This window comes from Trachurus japonicus, chromosome 5 (assembly GCF_045865225.1).
Source record: "Trachurus japonicus isolate A0001 chromosome 5, Traja_1.0".
NCBI lineage: Eukaryota > Metazoa > Chordata > Actinopteri > Carangiformes > Carangidae > Trachurus > Trachurus japonicus.
The window spans coordinates 37,512,503-37,524,513 of NC_140911.1; the positions used below are offsets into that span (position 1 = coordinate 37,512,503).

General features: G+C 42.1%; 1 protein-coding gene and 1 long non-coding RNA gene across 5 annotated transcripts in view; both read right to left on the reverse strand.

The window, feature by feature from the left end:
• Positions 1-12,011, reverse strand: part of magi3b (membrane associated guanylate kinase, WW and PDZ domain containing 3b) — a 142,460-nt gene that overhangs the window by 129,382 nt on the left and 1,067 nt on the right. The window lies entirely within an intron of this gene.
• On the reverse strand, positions 7,740-9,851 carry LOC146988131 (uncharacterized). Its single transcript, XR_015035944.1, has 4 exons — positions 9,788-9,851; positions 9,074-9,128; positions 8,690-8,741; positions 7,740-8,193 (listed from the first exon to the last, which is right to left on the reverse strand). It is a non-coding gene; the product is annotated as an uncharacterized LOC146988131 (long non-coding RNA).

The following is a 12,011-nucleotide window of genomic DNA, read 5'->3' on the forward strand; positions in this document are numbered from 1 at the left end:
GACTCTTGACTGGATGTTTCACCATAACAACCAAAGTCATGATGCTGAGCAAAAAAAACGTGGTATATATATTTGTTCCCTTCCTCCATCCTTCCTTCTTACCTTGCTTTCTCCTTTCCTTCTTTACACAATCCTTTTTCCCTTCCTTCCTTCCCTTCGTTCTTACTTCTTCTTCCTTCCTCTTTTGATCCAGTTGACCCTCCATCTTTCTTTCCTTCCTTCTTCCTTCCTTGAACAAATCTGTTCCCTCCATCCATCTTTCTTGTCCTTCCTTTTTTCCTCCTTTCCAAAATCTTTTTTCCTTCCCTCCCTCCCTCCCTTCTTCCTTCCTTTTTGACCCAAACTGTTTGCACCCTCCAGCTAGCTTTCCTTCCTTTCCCCTTCCTTCTTTCCTCCAATCTTTCCCTTTGTCCTTCCTTCCTTCCTTGACCCAGGTGGAGTTCTTTCCATAGGAAAATTATAACAGTTGTTGCGGAGGAAAAACTAATTTAGTCTCAGTTTCACCATCTTGTTTCCTCGACATGTTTATATATATATATATATAGTATATATTACATACACAGTGATGCGCCTGTGGAAACAATGTGTCTAAGAAATAGGATGTTTATCTAAAAACAGAAATAAACATTTCTTATGCTGGTTATTTTCAGTGTGCTGAATTGACCTAGAAATTGTGGCCTACCAGTCGTCCCACACAACTCTGCATCCGTGTGTGTAAGTCTATATGACAGCCATGAGGCAAAGCTCACACATACATTTCACATGTACGGAGCCATCATCATGCAACACACTAATCACCAATCTCAAAACGTACGACCGCAGCTCCGCTTCATCCAACTGCTGCCGTTTGTGTTGTGATGGCTGCAGGTGTTGGGGGAGCAGCAACTATTTGATTTAAGTGGCAATAATGAGAGGGAGCTGATGACTGAGAGTCATGCTATACTGGCTGTAGCCTACGCCTTTACTCTTATACCACCGGTTATGATGCACACGTGTGCTCTCTCATGCACAGACACACACACACACACGTAAACACATCGTTGGAGTATCCGGCTCTAGTATTGATGAATTATTGAGGACTTGGCGTAGGGTTGGGAGCAACTTTACGCTCGTTTGTTTTGCAGTCGCAGTACGCCTCCACCCCCCCCACAAACACACTGCGAGGCATGAGAGGAGTAGGCTCTCATAGGACGTTAGGGTATGTTGACAGCTCTGCTTCGCAGCAGCATTATGGAAAGACTTATGCAGTGTTGCACAGCGAGAAAACAAGTCATTAATCCTGCTCCTGACTTCTGACTTGTTCAAGGCATTTATTCATTGAGCTAATTTCAAGCTTTTTTTTGACCAAGTACACTCTGAAATGACTGCACGAAAATGTAAAAACTACTGAGTCCTTGGAGAGCAACACTTCAATCATCACTGTACAATTCACACACAAAGAATTCCATCAGTTGAATTTTAATCTTAATTGATTTCTTCACCTTTGCTAATCACGTTATGCTGAAAATCCCTCCACAACCCCCAAAATGTAATCAATTTCTTCACCCTATCTGGTTTGTCAAATTTCTTGGGAATCAATGTAATTTTTCTTTTTTTCGTATTCAACAGTCGAGCAGGGAAAAAAATAGGATTTTTGTTCAGCTTCAATTTAAATTATGTGTCGAGATGGACAGAGTGCTTTTAAATCCTTTTGTGTGTGTGTGTGTGTGTGTGTGTGTGTGTGTGTGTGTGGAAACACAACAGCACTGTAGCACAATCCTGACAGCTGCCTCATACACAAATAGGAGCAGCGTGATGACAGTCACAAAGGACAAACAAGCTGAACGTCAACACAATGTTTTGTAGGATGATATAGCAAGAGGCTAAACAAATACAAAACATGTTGAGTAGTTAAGAAAAAAAGATTAAATAAAAGAAAGAAATAACAGACAGATCCTATTTGTGTCTGCTAAAAAAAAATCAACAGATTGCAGGTAAACCAAGTAGCACTTAAAAGGAAGTAATGACAAAGATATTTTAATTGGACTTCATTTGCACTGATATTCTATTTCTATTATTATTATATTTCCATGTAATATGGAAATAATGATGGCAAATTAAAAGAAGGCACATACATCATGCTGAATGTGTAATGAAAGTGAAACCCACGTATTAAAAGGATTGTATTTATAATAGAAGATCAGAATGAGAGCATTAGATCTGTCAGCTCTGAGCGGAGCAGGGAAGACAGCACTGACAGGCAACAATGGAAGTTAGCAAGACATTAATGAGGTGAGGTTAGAAGGTTGAGAACATTCAGCACTGGAAAACCACTCCTGCTAATTGTCATACTTAGGCACCGCTGCAACTGTCTCACATTTACAGATTCACAGTCTTGCTCGAGTGTCCCTGTGAAGCATGAACAAAACCCACGCTGGCTCACGAGTGGCGTGACATGCCAGTGGCCTGGTGATGTTAACAAAACAGAGAGGCTTGTTGATCAAGGGATTTTTTTTTACTGCCATGCTTCTCGTCTCGAACATTATATGACGAACAAAATAACCGCTCCAGCTCAGAGCACGTTTAAAGATTTAAAGGAGTTGTTCCCAATCTTTTGCACTATTAAATCAGCTCCAGCAACTGTTCCTCAAAACTTTTTGTTCCTTTCATGTTCCAAATGTGTTCGTCTGAATGGATTTTAAACTGGATGTTAAGGACAAGTTGCCTTGTTGCCTTGACTTTGTCTCTTATCCACTGTTTTAATTAAACTCTGTCCACTATGTTTGGTAGGCGTCCCCTGTGCAGGTAACTCATCATGGCAACCTGGTTATTGTGACGATACTGTGAAGGTGTGTTGTCTGAAATCCCGACTGTGTTTATTTTCCTCATTCCACATTTGTTTTTACTAAATTAAAATTTCTATTTTCCAAATTAGTTGAGCTACTCGCCCACACATCCCCAAGTACCTTCTAGCAACTGCAGGAGTGTAGGCAACTCCCTTGTGTACATGTACGCAGCTACCTTTGAATGGGAAATCACTGCCTTCAAAAGGGACCATAGTCAACACATCTATCTCCATGACAACTGAGCAAACTCGTGCACTAATGAAGACTCCACTGCCACATATAGAAGCTCTGTAAAGTGCTAATAGGAGGACTGTGAGTTAGGATTGTTTTAGATAGTTATATAAACAGTTGATGCATGTTATATCCACATCAGCTACAAATAAAGTTGGCCTTATTTTCACATTTGTATTTTCCAAGTAGCCAGTCATTGCATAACCGAATGAGAACCATTCACTGTTACATATCACTGAAAATCGTACTAGTAGCAGCACACATTGATAACTTACAATATAAGCAGATATGGCATTCACTCTCATGAATGACGTTTCTGCTGGTTGACATATTGTAGTGAAATGAACTGAAAACAGTGGAACCCTGAAAGAAAGGGCGGCCATATTTGGATATACTGTATATATGAAACACAACACTGCTTTAGAAAGCGGTCAGCAGTAATAAAGAGTGTACATTTTTGCAGTTAATGGGCTGACACATGCATTACAGTACACTGGTATGGCCCTTTAAGCTCTTCCGTAGTAGGAGGATATCAGAGCTGTGGAGTCTCAATAAATACAGCAGCAGAAAAGCAGCTGATGCAATATTCATCTTATATTTCATATAAGGGTGTAGTGGAGGTTTGCCAAGTTTCCTCTTTAATCCTGTTACCTGTATTTTAAATTATTAACAAGGCCAGCAAGATTTCACTACCTCCTCCATTCTATTTTGTGTACGGTAATCATTTTATCTACACGTCAACTTCTTCATTCGGCTCTCATCAAGCCAGTTGGCACAAAGATGGTAAGAATGTTTTTTTTTTCCAAGGGGAGCGTGGCCTAGAAAGCAAGACAGATGTAGGCAACATACAGTCACATGCATACTAAGCAACAGTGCAATTAAAATCACAAAGAGGTGCAAAAGTAGCAAAGCACAAAACAGTCAATAATCCAATAGCAGAGCAGCAGGATCAGTGCCAAAGCCTAAGCACATCTTAGCAAAACAATACATAGCCGACAACTTATTGAATCTGCATAAAAAAACACTCATAATCACCTTAAACTCACTAAGAGGGAGCTCATTCAGCTTTAAATTACTTTGTTATGAGTTCTGTGCCAAAGGAGCTATGTACACGATGGCTCTCCGCTTCATTCGGAGGATTGTCAGAAACATCTCTAAGGCGAGAACAGATGTCTCTAGTTATTTGACCAGACTCTCTGGGCTGCTGGATTCCCACTCTCACACTCAATCCCTGATTTTTTTTTTTTTTTTTTTTTTCCTGCAGCCGACTGCAAATCTCTTTGCAGTGACAAAGCATCGCCTGTCAAGAGGATGGTTCCATTGAGAGGCACTTCCTGATATGAGAGGTGCATTAATGTGATTAACCCACACTCACTATTGCCGTTTGATACAGGAGCTTAGGGGCTCATGTCACTCTGTATTCTTCTCTATTGGCATGATCAGCAGGTAATGGAAAATATGCTGATGTGTGAGCGGAAGCAGGTAACTCCAAATGTGATGCGGAGCAGGCAACAAATTGTTCTCAGCGGCAGAATCCGCTGCTGCTGTATGCAAAGTCAATTATGTAATTTGACTTCAAAATTCAAAGGATAATTAAGAACAAAATTAGCATGTGAAACTCAGCAGCTTACAGAAACAGATGAGTTATGCCTGTTCTGCAGACACAATATGTTCTCATTGCCATGCCAGCAATTACCAACCATTAAGATCAATAAAGATTAAATGACTATCATCTTCCAATAAAAATGCTATTATTCCCACACCTCAAAGACATTTGAGTATTTGAATTAATTATAATTTCATTTAAACATACTTGCCATCTGGTGACTACTGTTTGAGTTCATGATATAGTCAATATTGTGATACCAATCCCAAAATTCTGGCTAAGACACAAATAGCAGTGGAAGCAGGCTGCTCGTCTACATATGTTTCATGCATTCACACAGCTAATATTAGTCATCGAAGAGACAAATACAAGCTTGTTGCACCAGCTCCAGTGTGTGTGCGCTGCTGCAATGTGAAATTATTCATTCGATGTCAGAGTCATCATCCATTCAGCTGCATATAAATGGCTACAGGTTATATACGTATGTTTTGATTGCACACCGACTGGATCTGTAAACATATAGGGAGGCAGAGCAGAAAATAACTGCGAAGGAAAAAGGAATTCTGGGATGCCATTCATGAGGCTTTTCATCAGGCGTCTTTTCCGAGCTTTAGCTGGGAGAACCAGCAGAAATATATCCCTGTTCCGAGCACAGAGGCTTTTAATAGAGGCATCTCCCTGCATCATCAAAGATACCAGAGAAAATGGGCACATTCAGCTCATGGTATATTGTTAAGTCTTGGTGTAGGCTTAGTGTGAATTTGTTCATTTCAAAGTGCTAAGACTGTATGTGTGCGAGAACATATCGTCGCTGCCCGACGTAGAACACGTATGTCCAAAACGGTACTTTTACAGGAAATGGAAAAAACACCGTAATTTCACAGTGTTTGAATGTGGTATCATCAAATTTGCTACAATAACATTAAATGTGGTCATACACATGTGAGTGTCATGATATAATCCACATTTTACTAAAATCGTGTTTAAATGGATTTACGTGTTTATTTTTACCGCGACGGCGGAGATACGTTTTTTTCTCATCATTAATTAGAATGGCCAGATCGCGTTTCATTGACAGCTTAATGCGCTCTGATGTTTTTTTTTAAATGCTACGTTACATATCATCCGTAGTTTCTTCACATAAAACATGTAAGCTGAATGAAATAAACAGTTGCCTACCTACACAACTACACACTGTTATGGCTATGATGGCAAAAGTTACACAGACGTTGCCTGACTGCACTTCCGTCCTACCGTAGCCTACTTTTTTTTTCTCTTCACTCCTCTCAGTCTCCACGTCTCCGGATGAGGGAGGGGGGGGGGGGGGGGGGGGGGGCGTAAACATCGTCCTTCTTACTGTAGGCTACTTAGTATATTAACTGCTGCAAGCCATTATTAAACCACTAGTTTACTAACAATACATAACAAATGACTGACATCATTAGCTTCAGTAAACTCCAGCAGCAGACTTCTGGTGCATTTCTCTTCTGCAGTTGAAGCTGGTAATTACGACCAGTTTAGCTCAATATTGCTACTGTACCACTGGACTAGAAGATCATAAAGCAACAAGCCTTAAAGCAACAAAATACTTAGTAAATAATTTATGTACTCTGCCAAAAAATATGATAGAAATTCCATGTGTTCAACAGACAAGGATCAGGCATGGCCCAAGTCATTTAAAGGTGCACCAAACAACAACATACCAACAATACATGCATCAAAGAATTGTATTTAATAAATAAATAAATACACAGTGGTAGGGAAACCCATCACAATTAGGTATGTAGTGTGTTAATTGCAACATTGTATCTATGAAGTTGAACATACAAAACAGATTTTTAAAAAAGTTTCATTTTTAATGTTGTGCTTGTGTACTGCAGTTGTATGAATGTGTTTCTTGTTTGTGTGATGGTGCACAGCTACCACAGTTTAATTTGTGCTGTGACTGCCTTGTGTACGGCTCAGGTTATTTGGTGTTGTGGTGAAGCTGGAGGTTTGGGAGGTCCAAAGCCAGGTGTCATGACAGCTCTCTCTTTTCCTTACAGGTGTGAGGAGTGTGGTGGTTCACTGTGAGACCAGAGGTGTGTCCAGTGTCAGAGCTACAGGGAGGACCAACAGGTTTAGATGACCCCCTGTGTGAGGGATACCAGAGGTGGGTGAAACCCCAGCATGTGGACTTCCATGGGGGAAAAGAGGTATGGTTGTAGTGAGATGTGCACCAAGTCCATGGACATGCTCCCTGAACGGGAGAAGACTGTGACACAGCTTGTACAATGGTTGAGGATGTGTTTTAATGCCAGTACCAGCTAGACTGGTGCTCTGGCCTGGCTGTCAAGCTGTTACATTTGTTCACTGCAGACTCAGGTTTTAAACCATTAACCATTCTCTTCCTTTACCAGTCTGACTGTATGACTCGTGGTCAAGCTGCACTTTAGAGGCTGGGACCCTTGCAGCTTGACCAACAGTCATACAGTCACACACATGACTGTATGGATGTGTGACTGCACGTATGTGTGTGCCATGTATGCATGTTCACGTGTGTGTTTATGCCTCTGTGTGTACATGTGTGTGAGTGCCTGTGCAGCTGTGCGTGTGTGCCTACGAAGGGAGAGAACAGTCTCCTCTCACCTGAGTGAAATCTGTGTCTGGATGTGTGACTGTATGACTCTTGGTCAAGCTGCAAGTTCAGGGCCCAGCCTCTAAAGTGCAGCCTGACCAAGAGTCATACAGTCACACACATCCAGACACAGATTTCACCTGTGTAAACAAGTCAGACTGGTAAAGGAAGAGAATGGTTACTGGTTTAAAACCTGAGTCTGCAGTGAACAAATGTAACAGCTTGACAGCCAGGCCAAAGCACCAGTCTAGCTGGTACTGGCATTAAAACACACCCTCAACCATTGTAGAAGCTGTGTCACAGTTCAGGGAGCATGTCCATGGACTTGATGCACATGGGTGTTCCTCACACATCACACTACAACCATACCTCTTTTCCCCCATGGAAGTCCACATGCTGGGGTTTCACCCACCTCTGGTATCCCTCACACAGGGGGTCATCTAAACCTGTTGGTCCTCCCTGTAGCTCTGACACTGGACACACCTCTCTTGGTCTCACAGTGAACCACCACACTCCTCGCACCTGTAAGGAAAAGAGAGAGCTGTCATGACACTTGGCTTTGGACCTCCCAAACCTCCAGCTTGACCACAAGAACCTGACCCGTACACAAGGCAACCTCAGCACAAATTAAACTGTGGTAGCTGTGAGTGAGTGTATGCATGCTGTGTGTGCATGTGTAACTTGAATTGATCTTGACTCGTGATCAAGTGCATCATAAAAGGCATGAAAGTCTTAAGGTAAAACTTCAGTTCAGTTTTCAGTTCTTGCAGCTGCTTGAATTTCACAGCTGTAATCTTTTGGCTGGATGAGTAGAGTGGGGCAACACTGGCACACTTCTTCCTGAGAGACAGGGATGGATAGGGTTCCCAGTTGAGTGGAGTACTTTATACTCCATAGTGCCATCCACATTGTACCTAGTAGAAAAGAAAAAACAGAAGGGGGGGGGGGATTTCATGAAAACAGTCATAATTTGATGAATTGAACATTAAAAAAATTTATGTAATGCTAATGTTTTATATTTTACAGCACTACACTTAAAATGAAGTCAATATTTGTGGGGAAAAAAAGTACAGTATGATAAAAACTACCTGACTGCTCAGAGGTGCATGACTTCTCAGCGTGTGTGTGGATTTTTGTTTGTGAGAAATGTGTGCGTGTTTTTGTTTTTCATCAGCAGATTTGTTTTCAAGTGAATTAACAAAGAGGAACACATTTGGTAAACTGAATGCAATGTTCACAATATTCAAAAATGAGCTTGCATTATCCTTTGCTTTGACTGGCAACTGAATACAGCAATGGTTTACTTTTCTCAAAACTAGATCTGTGACAGGCTTTGGTCTTTAAGTTCTACACAAACCCAATATGGAGATGTGGAAGTGTAATGTAATCTAATAATAATAGGCTACCAACCCTCATTGGCTATAGTACTCCAGGTCATCACCAGAATCATTTTCAAGCAAATCTAAGAACAATAAGGACAAAAACACATTTAATACACTGAATGCAATGTTCCCAATATTCAGAATTGAGCTTGTATCAGTTGATTCAACCGGCAAATTTTGAAAACCTCAGTTGCTCTGTACTTCATCATCTCTTATCATCTCTTAAAAATTCTTGATTCAGAATTTTGAAATTTACCCACATACTAGATGATGGTCTATAACTCTGAAATACAGCAGAAGTTTGCTTTATCAGAACTAGCTCTGAGACTGACTTTGAGCTTAACTACACAAAATCAAACATGGGGTGTTGGAAGCAAAGTGTGTAATGTGATAATCATGATAAGCCACCAACCCTCATTGGGCAGGTGTATCCTCTTCATCATGGTCAGAGTCACTACCAGATGAATCTAAGAACAATAAAGAGAAACAGGTTTAGTCCACTGAATACAATGTTGACTTTGTTGGAAACTAGGATTGAGATAGCCAGAGCATCAAACCTTCCTCACTGCTGACCCTCACATTTGCCACAAGTGCCTCATAACTAATGTTGACAAACTCACACATGCCCTTTAATGACACAGACATCCCAAGAGGAGGGAGAAAAACACATAAAAAACAATTGTGTGCGCTACACAAAGTACACAACGTTTAAAATACTCGACCACGGAAACATCGGGGTCAGTATTTTTTTTATCTGGTCAGTTATAAGTTAGTAGATTGGCGTGAGCTAGCGCGCTACTGCTAGTGAGTTACACCAGGGTTTTCACTCAAAGATAAAGCCATTTTACGGTCACGTTCATGACCGCAGTATTATAAGGTCTTGCTCCTTTGAGTTTGATGGCAAAAATACGTGTTTGAGTGAATCTCATAATAAAACCAAGCTGTCCAACCGAGTTTATTTGCCTGCTAGCAAGCTAGGTATGCTATGCTAAATACGTCAGCTAAGCTCTCAATAAAGAGTGTGGCATGTTACTTCTCTGAACGAAATAAAAGCAATTATTAATAAATCTCAGCTAATGTTAAGTTGAAAATAGTCGACAAACAATAACAATCGTTTTCACGTTACCTTGACATTGTTATGACCAGCTGCTGTTGCTCCCAGCGAGGTTTGTGGGAGGGGGAAAAAATCGCCGACAGGACTGTTCCACAGAAGCTGGAGATACGCGCTTTGATTGACAGCTTTGACATCAAAGGGAGTTACGTGAAAAATAGATGAGGTGATTTAACATCTTTTCACTGGTCATTTTGATTTCCAAAGCTTACTGTTCACGGAGGGACACCTGATCACTCTAATTGTTGAAAAAACTCAAAATCGAAAAAAATGGACATACGTGGTTTTCATTGGACAGCGACGATATGTACTGTATGTGAGAGGACCCTCTTGGCAGTCCCTGGAGAATATATGATGCAGCCACAGAAAAGTAAGCGTAGTGCTGTGTGTGCTTCTTTCAGCTCGCATTCCATTTTTCGATCAATGGCTGAGATAGATAATAGTCTCCACAGAGACTGGCATCTTGCATCCTGTCTCTCTCTGTCCGCGCCTCAAATCCCCCTTTCTGCTTTAGCATCTTCACACACTCTTCCGTCTCTTTCCTCCGAGCTCTGCCCCCGACTGTCGGTGGCGAGCACGGGAAGCCCACCAGCACCGGGAGAGGGGGGGGGGGGGGGTTGGGATCTTGGGGGAGGAACATCTGGTAGACCCAGAGAGCTGTGTCCGTCGCTGCCAGCCACCGTCATGTCATGGCGGGTTTCGGGGCTTCCTGGTAACAGCTGATCCTCTAGGCCCACCGCCTCCATCAGAGTGGAGAAAATCCACTCGCTAACTCAATTATGCAAGAGGTGTGAATTAAACATGAGGTTACCACACAGGAATGTATACACACACATCACAGGCGTGCACGCATGTACGGTGCGTAATCATACAATATAATAACCCCATCTGTATGCTGATGCCTAGGGGAGGGGGGGGGGGGGGCTTTGTGAGGCCATTCTGCAAACAGAACATTGAGGAGCTGATGCATGCTGGTTACAGCCTTACATAACTGAAACAGCATGAGGAGAGACTGGCAAGGATGACGGTGAACAAATAGGTGATGGAGAATTTTTTTTTTTGGCACCTAGGCTTGTGAACTTAAAAGAGCAAAAACAGCATTGAGTCAAGCACAGACCCAAATGTAGAGGTGACCCCCCCACCCCCCACCCTCCACCCCACCTCTCTCTTTATGTCTCTCTCCCTCTACATGTCTCTCTCTCTCTTTCTGTTTGCAGCATCTCTTTCCTTCCCTTGCTCACCCTGCCCTTTATTAATCATCCTTGGTTTAGTGGGGCATAGAGCATGGTGCTTATATATATATTTTTTCAAAGTCACTTAAATATTGTTTAAAAAATGGAGGAAAACTCATAGGAATGACTAAACATGCCCGTACACACACACACACACACACACACACACACCATAAGTATCCATGTGCACAAATACAGCTGATCTTCAGGGATCCTGGCCCGAGGTCCTGAGACTCAGCTGCTGCTGCTGCTGATGTAACCTCTTGTACAGTCTCAGATGTTGTTTAGACATTCCAGCTCCAGCACATCCGCAAAGTACGGCTATCTTCTGTGCCCATAAACACACCACTTTCACTCCGGTGCCACCAAAGCCCCTCCCTGGGCCAGAACCAGTACAGCACAGACAGCAGCAACGGCATGCCATTACGCCTATTAGACCTCATTATCGGTGTCTGGAAGTTGCAGCCAGCATCCTTGGAGAGCTGGACGTGGAACGATGAGACCATGGGATATAACACAGCTCACCACTCTCACTGCTGTGGCCAATGGGCAGCAGAGAGTAGCCTGAATAATGGAGGATGTAATTAGGCCTTATTTCTATGCATGTAAGTGCACTTAGCCTAGAAGGCTCCGACTGGGCTACATGCCATTATTACCATTATCACAACTTGATCTCCCAGGGAAAGCGGTGAGGGAACTGGCCAATTAGATGTTATGGGACAGCAGGAAGCTTACAGAAGAAGTCTAGGCATGTCCTTTACGAAGTGGACACACTTCATTTAGCCTCTGGCTCGATTTTTGCAATGCCTGAGTCAACTTCAGCGGACATTAATACACCATGGGATGACATGTAAAGCTAATGAGAGTTATTTAGAGGAGGAGGTATGATTAATTTCTATATGTTAATTACTTCAGACTTGCACTAATAGCTAGATGTCAGTTGGTCCTCACATGACTGGGTGTGTGTGTATCACCATGAGGTTTTTTTTTTCTCTGTTTAGAGTTGG